Source organism: Petaurus breviceps, unplaced genomic scaffold (genome assembly GCF_028583685.1).
Source record: "Petaurus breviceps papuanus isolate PSGF00001 unplaced genomic scaffold, PetGlider_PUasm1.0 90638, whole genome shotgun sequence".
Taxonomy (NCBI): Eukaryota; Metazoa; Chordata; class Mammalia; order Diprotodontia; family Petauridae; genus Petaurus; species Petaurus breviceps.
This window is the reverse complement of record NW_027187295.1, coordinates 6,532,490-6,546,096: the sequence shown is the minus strand read 5'-3', so window position 1 is coordinate 6,546,096 and position 13,607 is coordinate 6,532,490.

Below are 13,607 nucleotides of genomic sequence, written 5' to 3'. Positions count from 1 at the left end.
TACTAGTGGAAGCATTTATTCAGTATTGTCAGTGAAGTCACATGGAAAAATCCTGGGACAAAAAAAGGATTTTGAAGTTTATAGTTCCAAAGTTGTGAGTTACCCTGAGCATATGGATTTTTCTCTTTCCTATGCCTCCTTGCAGCTTTCTGTAAATGTCTCCCTACTCTTTCTGGATGGATATCTATAAGAAAGTACATTAATAAGAAAGTATAGCATCTATATTGATATGTGAAATGTGATTTATTTATTATTCCTGTATTTGCTTTAATTTTGAATACTTGTGATGCTATTATTATTTATTTTGCCTTATTGAAAAATAAATGGATATATGTAAAAATAATTGTTGTTATCATAAGTGTCTGGTTTAATATGAACGTAAACTAAAATAATGAGTAGAGGAAGTGCATTCCATCATAATAGGACCCTGAGATAATTTGAGTATAAACACTGGATAGCCCTTCTCTTTGAACCTGTGTTAAAATTCTGGCTCAGAGAATTACTAGCTACTGGACAACTCATACCCTGTTGGACGCTCAGTTTCCTCAATGGCCAAAGAGGGTGATAATAATAGCAATTTCCTGATTGCTTTGTTATGAGGATGAAATAATATAATATGAAAAGTGCTTTTGAAACTTTAAAGTGCTATATCAATACCACTTGTTGATTGCATTGTTATTTTTGTGGTTGCTATGGTTGTTATCTGGGAACTCAGGCCTGCCATAAGGATGGTAAGACAGCGAAAGTGAGCCAACCTAGAGACTGAAAATGTGTCTGCATATTCTGTTTGAGAGGTGTGAGTGGGAGCAAGCTGGTAAGTGTTTAAAAACCAATCCCCTGGGGTAAAATATATGCATGGCATATTTTTTAAGTTTAATCTATATTATTAACATATTCTCCATCACTTTATGATACCTAGACAATCAATGAAAAAGTAAATCAGGCCCTGATCTATGGCTTTTGCCATCCTCTAAGACACGAATGCTCACACTGAAAATTTAAAAGGCATCTCTTCCAGTCTATTACTAGCAGGAATTAGAAAAATCTAATGTAATAGTATCATGAAAAACTAAGGGAGAAAAACGAGGAATTCAGAGGAACATGGGGGATTTATGATATAATTCAGGGTGAAATAAGTAGAAACAGAATGTATAGTTAACACAACACTACAAATAACAAAGTCATTATAAAGAAGTAAAAGTCCAAGTAATTTATAAAGCAATAATGAAACCTCCCTCTGTCCTCTCAACAGCCAAGGCACAATGGGTGCAAAAATTCCCTTACATTAATTTTCATAATGCTAATTTATTTTAACCCAAGAATACTGAGAATCCTGAATAAAACCCATACCCACTCAAAAGAAATCAGTCTGATAATCCACATAAGTAAAACTAGATGAATAAAGAACACAAATTGTTGAGACAAAGATAAGCAGTTCAATATTCAACCCAATAATCCATCATTTATCTTGAAGTGTGTTTACATATGGATTGTGACATGGTTCCAGGGTGGGGAAAAAGGAAAAAAAAAGGTTGATCTAAATTGTGTTTGGGAATCTGTGTAGTACTTTCAGTAAGCTCACACAGCTTTCAGACACAAAAAGATGATATTTAACATCAAAATTCTTTTTCGTTATAGTAATGATTTAGGGAACACCACAATCTCTAAAGAATTAAAACTGCAGGTAATCTGAAGGGCAACAGAGACATAAGGTGAATGTTAATCCAGTGCAATTTATTACCTATAATAAGTTAGGCATAAAATAACTCATACAGGAAATATATAACCAGAAAAAAGGTAATAAGCATTTATTAAGTGCCTACTATGTGCCAGGCATTGTCCTAAGTGCATTACAACTATAATCTAATTTTATCCTCAAAATAACCATGTGAAGTAGGCGCTATTATTAACCTCCTCTTGCATTCAAAGGAACCAAGGAAGACAGAATTTAAATAATTTCCTCAGTCATACAGCTAGTAAGTGTCTGAGGCTAGATTTGAGGTCTTTCTGATTCTAGGCCCAGTCCTCTGTCTACTGAGCTCCCTAACAGTGCAGGCTGACGTATACAATGAGAATAAGATATAAAATAAATACATTCTAAGTGGTATTCAGATTTACTAAAATGTTCAAGGATATTTTAGAAGGTTTCTAATACATTGGCTAGATCACCTACGGGGGACTATAAGGGGAGATGTAGCAAAAGTAACAGATTGAGATGGTAGGGATCTAGCTGTAATGTTCAAGAGAGTACCTACATTAATAAAACCACAGATCTTTTAACACTTTGGAGCATCCACAGATTCCAAGTTTCCTAAGGCCAAAAGCTATACAATTTTATACTGTTAAATTCTAGAAACTCGCATAATTCTTTGCATGGACTTCTTTCAAACTGAAATGCAATCCAATTCAATAAGCATTTCTTATGTGCCTAATATGATGAAAACTTTTTACTAGGTGATCCATATACAAAGAAATAAGTGAAATATTCCCTGCCCTTAAAAAGTCTACGTTCTATTCTACTGGGGAGAAATATGTTCATAGTAAACAATACAAAATACCTTTTGTTGGGGTGGGAAGAGGTTGGGGTGGATGGTAGTAAAGCTCTTACTTCATTGGGAAGTAGAAAGGCCTAAAAAAAGTAAAAATCACACACACATACAGACATGCACACATATGTATACATATATATACATGCATAAATACATACTTATGGATCCACACATACACATACACATATATTCCATCTTTGGGTAGGAATTCTCTCCTGAAACGTAAATTGCCACTCCTTTACAAGGTACTGGAAAGCTTCTGAGATTTCTATAACTAATATATTTGTTACTTTGTGGCCAATGTGGCAATGAGTGTCTCCAAAATACAAGTTGGTCATTTCACAATAGAAAAGCAAGAGGTCATGAATCTACTAGACATTGGTAATGATAATATATCTTCAACTGTGGTAGATAATGATGTAGAACCTAGTTTCTATTCTTTTTTTTTTAAAGCAATTGGGGTTAAGTAACTTGCTCAAGGTTACACGGCCAGGTGTTTCTGGGTGGGTGCTATGTGTCTGAGCCCGGGATTTGATCTCTAGGTCATTCCAACACTGGAGCTGGTGCTCTTACTCGCTGTGCTACCTGGCTGCCCCCCTAGTTTCTATTCTTAAGAAATTTGCAGTCTCTTAAGGTAAATATATAAAGATGCTTCCTGATGACAGATCAAAGTAACTAATCATTTTAATTTTTTTGAAGATTTGACAAGGTCCTTAATGAATGCAAAATTGCTCTATTCATAGTTTACTTTTATAGTTATTTATATATGTGATATATGCCTCCCCCACTCCATTAGATTGGAAAATTCTTAAAGATGAGATTATTCCTTGATCTATCTTTGCATCCTCACAGTCTCACATAGTGATCTCCCCATGGAAGTACTTAGTAAACATTTCATGAATTTACTTGAATTTAATATCAAGTAGTATAAGACAATACATTTTTAAAAATTTCCTATGGTTAAAATAAGGGCATCTGTGCACAAACATTTCTTTAACTAGAAAAGTATAAGACTAATTTTTTTTCATTAAAATTGTCTGCCAGTTCTTGTAGAAATTGATACACATAAAATCAGGATTATGGTTTTCATTGGATTAGACATATGATTTTAATGTCTGAATTTAAAGATCCAAATAAGAGTTATTCTCTATACTTATCCCATGAGATGCTTAAGAAGATGATTCTTTAAGTAGATATGACTAGATCCATTGATTTTATTTTCTTTCACCAACTATAAAAATTAGTTGATGTTCAGATATTGACCATCATGTGTAAATTTCCAGAAATACAGGGAAGAAAATGTATTGTAAAACTTGGGTTTTCAGGATCTAAACTTGACTTATATGTTTGGAAATGTACATGGGAAATTAGGCAAAATTTACTGTCCTTGGCTTAATTATGTTAGTTAACTCCTATATCTCCCCCATTAATCTTAAAATTCAAAATTATTGGTAGCAAAATTTAAACTCCTTACTCATATTGTTTCAAGCTTTTATTACTTAGAAATAAATAATATTGTCAATTATTTTCCTCTCTGATGCAATTGCATTAATTAAATTGGTTGAATATTTTCAAATGGCATTTATGCAATTTTTTTTTTTTTACCTATTCATTGTATATTTTAATCAAGGAGAAAGTTCAGAAAAGTGAATTGATTAAGTACTACTGGACCTAGAAATTGGTTTGCCATTTGTCCTTCTGAAGTTGTATAATGTTGAGAAATAATCCAGATAATAGTTCATCATTTTTTTCTATGCAACTTATCCGTCCTTCAAGAATGACTCTTCTAGGGTGGCCAGGTAGCACAGTGAGTAAGAGCACTGGCCCCAGAGTCAGGATAACCTTGGAATCGAATCCAGGCTCAAACACTTAGCACCCACCCAGAAACACTTGGACATGTAACCTTGAGCAAGTTATTTAACCCCAAGTGCTTAAAAAAAAAAAAGACTGACTCTTCTAATAAATCTTTCCCAATGATTTCTGTCCATACTGTTTTACTTACTCTCAAACTCCTTTGGCATTGTTAGTTTACAACAAAAATGCACCTTCTAATATACTGTGCTATTTTCTGATTGTAATGCACAATTTAGTACACAGATCTATACTTTTTTTTTCTTTGTATTGTAAAATATATTTTGTGTGCCCAAATAGTTTGTAAACTTTTGTAGGTAGGAGATTCCTTAAATGCCATCTCTGCCTCATAAAATTTTGGAAAGTTCTGGATTTATAGACTTTGTTTACTAAATACTTGTTGAATGCAATTTACTATTTTGCCTATGGTAAAATTCAAATTTGCAACAAATCCTCAAATCTTCATAAGTACTATTGAAGAGTATGCTCTCAGAGCAGAACTATTCCCTGAAGAAAAAGTCTATTAAGCATAGGGTGTTAACAAGTTTTCTTTTCTTTAAATTTTTAGGATCATGAATATTTTTGTTGATTCTTAAAATAGAAAAAAAGCTAAAATGAAGTTCAACATAAATAATCATTTTTATGAAACAGGACTGCAATCAGATTAAAAAAAACAACAATCAAAACAAAGCATAAACTTTTCTAATTTATTTAGGCACTCACCCATGTGTTTTGTTCAGGTTTATTTTTCCTTGATGTGTTATTGGTTAAGGTATATTTGTCCTAATAGCTGTTTAATGAAGTCAAAAAGTTCTCTAGGCAGTATTGTTACTTTGATTAGGTGTATACAATTTACCCCTAAAGCAGTTTCTGGTAATTAGATACTTGCAGCACATTTTCATCTTTTGTGCTCCCAAATAATCTCTTAATTGAGACCATTTTTTTTTTCTGTAGCAGGCTTGGGTGGCAGTATAGCACAGGAATATCTTGTTCTTTCTGAACTTTTTATTAAAGGAATAAAGCATATACACATTTTCTGGAAAAACCCTGGTGTTTAGCTAGCATAAAACCAGGGGAAATAACTGAGTAGCACTTTGAAATAGTCATCAAAAGATGAATAATAATTAATTTCATATAAGACAATTTTTCCTCATTTCAATCTCTAAATGCATGATTGTTTAATTTTTACCTATTCTTAGGAACATAAAAGACATAATATCATGTTCCTTCTCACTTAAAATGGAGACACAAAGTATCTTTCAAAAATGAGTCTGATGTTAATTCATATAGGTAGAATGAGAGATATTAGGTGTGCTTCCTAAAAACTACTCTCTAGTATTCCTGATAGTGATCTTCCTGAATGAGTTATTATTATAGTTCAAATAAATTGTTTAGACAAATATATACAAAGATATATTGAAATAATTTTATTTACATTGTGTCTCTATGTTTTCCTTACTTTTAATGTAAATGAGTATTGTCTGAATTGTTTCACAGCTACAAAATAATTTCTTAAAACTGATACTTTTGCATCAAAGCTAAATTATTAGGAGGTCTGAAATAAGGAGCTGTCTTTAGAGTAAAAAATCAATTTCATTCATTCAATAAATATTTATTGAACTCTCATTCTATACAAGGTATTGTGTTAGCAATTGTGGGTGACCTGTAATGATTAAAAACAACCACAACAATGCCTTGGAGCTTTTGGTATGGAAAAATTAAAGGCTCGCCTAGACATCAGATTGGATTTTCAACACTAATGTATAATGTATAACCCTCCTCCCTCTCCAAACTGACTCAGCAGAGAATCAGGGTTATAATGCTTTGTCACTACACTACACTACACAACACTACAATAGTTTCTCCTCTGTCCCTCCAATTCTGAACTGTCTCAGACAAGACTTGGATTGCCTGTAGTATGGTTCTTTATTATTTTGTCATTTCCCAGTCAGTATTTGAGAGGTCTACCTAAATCTGCATTCTTTTCATTCATCTATTTTGTTTGTTGATCTTTAGTTTCCTTTGGTATATTTTCTTGTTATTCCTGAGATGGTTTAAGGGGGAAGCAGTTTCAGCTGGAATCTTTTATATCATCACATTTTGTCACATAACCTAATCCATTCAGTTAAGTTCAATTGTACACCACAGACATCCCTTAAACACTGGGAGATAAAGTTTTGTCATCAGATCCTTGCCATATTGGAGCCAAACTTCTTGCCAATACACTATATAATGCCAATCTGCTCTAGTTATTTTGTTTATTTACATGATAGATTTTTTAATAACTTGATAGTTGTGATGATCAGAGAAATATGTATATTATTATATTGTCTGACTTTTGCTTATTATTTACAAGTTTATACCGGCCCAATTAAATATTTTGCAATTTGATTCATGAATACTGCCTGTTTGGTAAGTAGACTTTATAGAATAGATCCTATAAGGAGGCTTACACCTTATATTGTCTTCAAGGGAATTCAATGTACTGGAACTTCAAGTAGTAAATTGTGGGGATTTAGTGAACCACACTGACTCCATCTTGTGACTCAATTCTAGAGCTAATTTAGTTTCAATTCAATGATATGTCTAGCCAAATTTCTGTCTTATGAGAAATCTTTATTCAATTGTGGGAATTGAGAGAAAACCTTGTTTGAACCTGGCCTTGACAGGTGACCTTAACCTTTAGTGACCTTAACCAAGGATCTAGATTATGTTGATCAGAAACCCAGTCAGATTCAAAGACTAATGCAAAGAGTTTTCTCACAATTGTGTATCTCTAACAATTCATATGTCTTAACTGAAACCTGGCACTGTACTGATCAATCAGTTATTGTTTCCTTGTTCCTTTCATTGTTTAAAGATAGTTGGGAAGGGGCAAAGCTCTTTTTCTGAATTCAGGGAATTAGACCTGTTTATTCTCCCCCTTTCAACTTGGAAAGTCCTTAATCTTTCCTCCAGGTAGAAAAAAGATGACGTAATGTATGGTTTCTTTTTAAATAAGTGCCCTTATTTGATTGTTTTCAGTATATAAAAGTCATTCTCTCCCTTTAATTGAGGTCCAGGCCTAAGCTGAGGAGGTCTGGTTGCGAATTGCTAAGCAATTGGCATGCATTGCTTAATAAATCAATACTCTTGGAAGACTGAAATTTTTCCTTTCTCAGTTATTTCATCTTTCACCCACAACACCCCACAACAAACTCAAGTAATGTATGATTATAGAGATGAGTAGACTTTGTGCAGTACATTCATAATATGTCACAGTTTGAAAATAGCTTAAGTATTTTTAGTAACATCCCCCGATTTTAAAGGTGATGGAAGAGGCCTATAGAGGTTCAATTGTTTGCCAAGTCATGCAACTAATTAAAGGCATTATCTTGGCTCCTGGGTTAGTATGTCCTAAACTTTCCTATATTAGTGTTTCAATTTCTCTAATCTCTATTCCTCAGAAGGCTGTAAATGAAGATTCCTGGACACAGAAACACTTCCTCATTCCCTTAAGAGCATTTATCTTGATCTGGTTTTCTAGTATTAACTCCTGTGACTCCTGAATGTGAGTGGTTAAGTTTGCTTCAGAAATCTGAGTAGAAAAATAAAATGTACTTTGATATATGTAAAGTCCACTTAAAATTTGCCTTTATATAAAAGACATGTCAAAAGTGATCACTTCATGTAAAGATTCAGCAAAGGGTTCGTTTAAGTAGCAAGTTTCCTTAAATGCATTCAAAACAGTATTTAATGACTTTTTATAAACAGAGAATTTCTGTGCAGCTAGGCAAACTTCTAGTACTCCTGGGATACCCTTGCCATATTCTAGGAAAATATTTAAATGTGACCTTTCCATTAACATTATGCAATCATTGAGTTATTTCGTGGGGGTTATGCTTACTTTAAATAATCTCTCCACCAAAGGAAGTTCTCCAGGGCATCCTGAATTGGTATTTAATTGTTCTTGCAGTTATTTTTATTGTGTCTTCAATCTATGAAAAGAGACTTCTAGGTGTGACTAATAGGCTACACTGAAGAACTTCAGGCCAAATTATACTCTCAGATATACTCATGGCCCGCACCTTAAATTTGACTACTATATTCCTTCTCTGACAAAATTCCCCCAGATGGCTATTCAATTCCCATTGAAGTTAATGGACCTAATTTTGCTTCTTTTATCCAGACTAAATTGTCATGCATTTTTTTTGTCAGCAACCTTTTTTTAGTAGCAAATGTGGAAGTTTTCCTGGAGCCAAGACTGCAAAACAAAACCCATTAAACTGCTAGAGTTGTATCTAAGTATCAGAGGGCAGATGGTTTTCCCAAAAGCATTTGGGAACAGAAAAGAAGATAAAGTAAAAGAATGAGCCCTTTTTATCATTGGAGAGATAGGAGAGAGGGGAGAGAGAGAAGAAGAATAGAGACTGGCTTGACATAATGGTAAAGGATTTTTCTACATGTACTTTGTTATGGAGAGTGAAAATTATCATTTATCTCACATTCTTCCTTTTTTTCCCCACATATGATACTTGCAATCTGTGTGTACTTAAGGCATCTTATGCCTAAGGGAAATATTTACCTAGATAGAACGAGATCCATGATAACTATAGGCATAGATAGATAGAGATAGAGATAATGGTAGAGAGAAATAGAGATAGAGATACCAAAGCAGAGAAGTAACAGTGATGGAGTCCACAGAAAACTTGCCCTTGTTTATACATCTGCTTCTACATTTCTTATCAACCCCTCATTATTCCTTATGTGCCTATGTTGCTCATAGGTGTTCTTCCACCAAGAAATCCATTCAACTCTACTACTATTCTATAATTTCACTATACTTTTGTGGCAATGTATTAACTTACTTTTATGAATCAAACACCAACTGTATATTATGTAAGGCAGAAAGGTATAGGGAAATTGAGGTTAAATCTGAAAACCAGGGTTTGAAGAAGTTGTCCCATAAAGGTCATGATGGAGTATGTTTTTTTTTTCTGAATATACCATCGATCCCCTCAAGATAACAGACCATGGGCCTGACCACTTTTCCTTTTGATTAGTCCCAATGATACATAAATTGATAATTCTGGAACCAAACTTTTCCCAGAAAAAAAGATAGAAATTGTCTAATCAAAAACTTGTCAGAATCTAATATACAAAAATCCCTGTAGGTGTTCTTCCCCTAACCCCAATTTCCTCTCATAGTAAATTTGGAAAAATTGGGAAGAGAAATGAGAATGATGCAAGAAAATCATGAAAAGCAAGTCAACAGCTTGCTAAATGAGACCCCAAAATGCAAAAATACACCTTAAAAAATAGACTAACTCAAATGGCAAAAGAGGCCCAAAAAGCCAACGAGGAGAATAATGCTTCAAAAAGCTGAATTTGGCAGTTGGAAAAGGAATTTCAATAAGTCAATGAAGAGAATAACTCCTTCAAAATTAGATTGGAGCAATTGGAAGCTAATAACTTTATGAAAAATAGATCCAAACAAAGGAAAAAATAGATGGCAGTGTGAAATATCTCATTGGAAAAATCACTGACATGGAAAATAGATCCAGGAGAGATAATTTAAAAATTTTGGTCTACCTGAAGGGCATGATCAAAAAAAAAATCCTGGACACCATCTTGCAAGAAATTATCAAGCAAAATTGCCCTGATATTCTAGAACCAGAGGGCAAAATAGAAATTGAAAGAATTCACCAACCATCTCTTGAAAATAAATCAATTAACATGGCTTTTACTGAATATATCTTATGTGTACTTAATCAGTTTACTTTCAATCAATATGTATATTACTAAATATGTATGCATATATACACATAAAATAAATATAAGGGGATCTTAGGAGGGATAGAATGAGAAATTAAGAGGTTAGTGTAGGCTTCATGTCTGAGGTGAAAAATCAGGAAAATTAGGAAGAAAAGGGTTCTATACTCAGAAGTGCGGAGGAAGTGCAGCATAAGCATGGGGGAGAGATAGTGGAAAGGCACCAGGATGAGAGTGTGTTATTTCTAAGGAATAGCGAGAAGGCCCATTGGGCTGTATGGTAGAGAATGTTAAGTGAAATAATTCATAATATGGCAGGAAAGGAAGGTTGGGGCCAGATTGCTTACATTTATAATAGGGAAACCCTAGAATGTATAGAAGAGGTATGAGATATTTAGACTTACAATTAGGAAAGTCACTTTTGGAGCTGTGTGGAGGAAAGATTTGAAGGGAGAAAGATGAGGCAGGGAGAATAAACAGTGGACAATTGCAATAATCTGGGCAAAAAAATGATGACTGCCTAAATTGTTACTGAGGCTGAGAATGCACCTAGGAGTTTGAAAGAATAGTACTAACCAAGAAACAAATAAGGTAATTCATTAGAGGGATGGTTTAGGCAATGAAATAACTTGTTTAGTTATGGAACATTAATTTACAATGTCCAATAGTCACTTGATGATGATGAACTGGAGTCAGAGTGGGAAGAAAAAAAATATTTGAACTGGATCTATATATAGGTGACCTTTTGTGTAGAGATGATAACAATACCCTTGAAAGCTGAAGAGGTTATTAACGTAAGAGTATAGAGAAAAGAGACCAGGACTGAGAAAAAAAAATGGAGTAAACCCAAAGTTAGGTAGTGTGTTATGGATAATGAACTAAGAACTAGTACACAGTGCTTTAACTACAAGGGAGGGAGAAATGGACAAGAAGCTAGAGAAATGATCCTGCCACAAAGGTATCTGGATTTTTGTTTAAGCTCTTTATCTTCAAAAGCAGAACAGTTGATAATCCCTCACTTGCTTTAAAAATAATTTCATTCTTCCTCAAGTGAATGAAACAATAAGAGAAACTGCATTTCTAGACTTAAATCTAAAAATGAAGTTTAATTGTTTTCAGGTTCAAGAGATAATGAATATAAAACAACTTATAAATTTGAAAATATTTTGTAAGTGATTATTACTAAGGAAAATAAGTATGAGGGAAGCAAAGCTAACAGTTCCTCATGCTTAGAGATATGTTTTTCTTGCAGTTAATAAGAGCAGATAGATGCCCTTATAAGGGTTTGATCAATGAGCTGCCTAAAGAACTACCTTTGATATGTATAAATGATTTACCATTTGTGTTATTATTAATAAAATTATAGAAATATATATTTATAATTAGAAGAAATTGTTTCCCTAATTTTTATTTAGTGTTGAAATTCAAATTCTATTCTTCCTCTCTTCCCCCTCTCTGAGACAGTGAGCAAGCATATATAGGTTGTACATGTTCAATTATGTAAAATATTTCCATATCAGTCATTTTATACCAGAAAACTTGAATAAAAGGAAAAAATGAAAGAAAGTTAAAAATATAATTCTTCAGTCTTTATTCCATCAATATTAATTCTTTCTCTGGAGCTTGTTGGAATGTTCCGTCATTAGACCTATGGTATTTTCTTGGATCACTATATTGCTGTGGAAAACTAAGTCATTCACAGTTCTTCAATGAACAATATTGTTGTTACTGGGTACAATGTTTTCCTGGTTCTGTTAACTTCACTATGAATCAGTTCATGTCAGTCTTTGCAGGGTTTTTTCCTGAAATCATCCTGTTTGTCACTGCCTATAACACAATAATATTCCCTTACAATTACATACCACAGTTTGCTTAGCCATCATTCATTTGATGGAAATCACTTCGATTTTCAAGTCTTAGCCTCTACAAAAAAGAGCCACTATAAATATTTCTGTAAATATTTCTTTTCCCTCTTTTTTGGACATCTTTGGTATTGTTTTATCAAAGGGCACACATAGTTTTATGTGGGCATAATTTTGGCCATAATTCTGCATTGCCCTCTAGAATGGTTGGATCAGTTCACAACTCCACCAACAGTGTATTATGTCACGTTTTCCGACATTCCCTCCAACATCCAACATTTTCCTTTTTTGTCACATTAGCCAATCTGGTAGGTGTGAGGTGGTACCTCAGAATTTTTTAAATTTGTATTTCTCTGATTGAGTGAGTTAGAGCATTTTTTTCACATGACTATAGATAACTGATTTCTTCCTGTGAAAACTGTGTTTTCATATCCTTTGACCATTTATCAAATGGGGAATACTTATATTTTTATAAATTTTACTCAGTTTTCTACATATTTGAGGACTGAGGACTTTATCAGAGATACTCATTGCAAATCGCTCTCCATTTTTGTTCTTTCCCTATAATTTTGGCTGTATTGGTTTTGTTTGTGCAAAAACTTTTTTTTAATTTTATACAATCAAAATTATCTACTTTGCATTTTGTAATGCTCTCTATATTTTATTTAGTCCTAAATCATTCCTTTATCTATAGATCTGACAAACAAATTATTCCATGCTCTCCTAATTTGCTTATGATATCACTATATCTAAATCATGTACCCATTTTGACTTTATCTTGGTATACAGTGTGTGATGTTGATCTATTCCTCATTTCAGCCACAACGTTTTTAAGTTCTCCCAGTGATATTTTTTTTTTATCAAATAATGAATTTTTATTCTGAAAGCTTAGATCTTTGCATTTATTATATACTAGATTACTATGGTAATTTACTATAATACAATTTTTGCCTAATCTATTCCACTGACCAATCACTCTATTTTTAAGCCAGTACCAGATAGTTTTCATAATTATTACTCTATAACACAATTTGAGACTTGATACAGGTTGACAACCTTCTTTCACATTTTTTCCATATATTCCCTTGATATCCTTGAGTTTTTGTTCTTTCAGCTGAAACTTGGTATTTTTTTCTAGCTCTATAAATTAATTTTGTTTATTTGATTACCGTGGAAATGAATAAATAAATTATGCGAAACGGTAATTTTTATTATATTGGCTTGATCTACCCATGAGCAACTAATAATTTTCCAATTGCTTAGATCTGACTTTATTTATGTGAAAAGTGTTTTGTGGTTGTGTGCATATAGTTCCTGGGTTTAGCTTGGAATGTAGATTCCCAAATAATTCATATTGTCTACAGTCATTTTAAATGGAATTTTTCTTTTTCATCACTGGCTCCTGGACTTTGTTGGTAATATATAGAACTGTTGATGATTTCTTTGGGTTTATATTGTATGCTGAAACTGCTTAAGTTGTTAATAATTGCAAGTAATTTTCAGTTGATTTCTAGGATTTTCTAAATGTAACATCATATCATTTACTAAGATGTTTCTTTCTCTGTTTTGGCTCTTCCTGGTTTGTGTGTCAGCA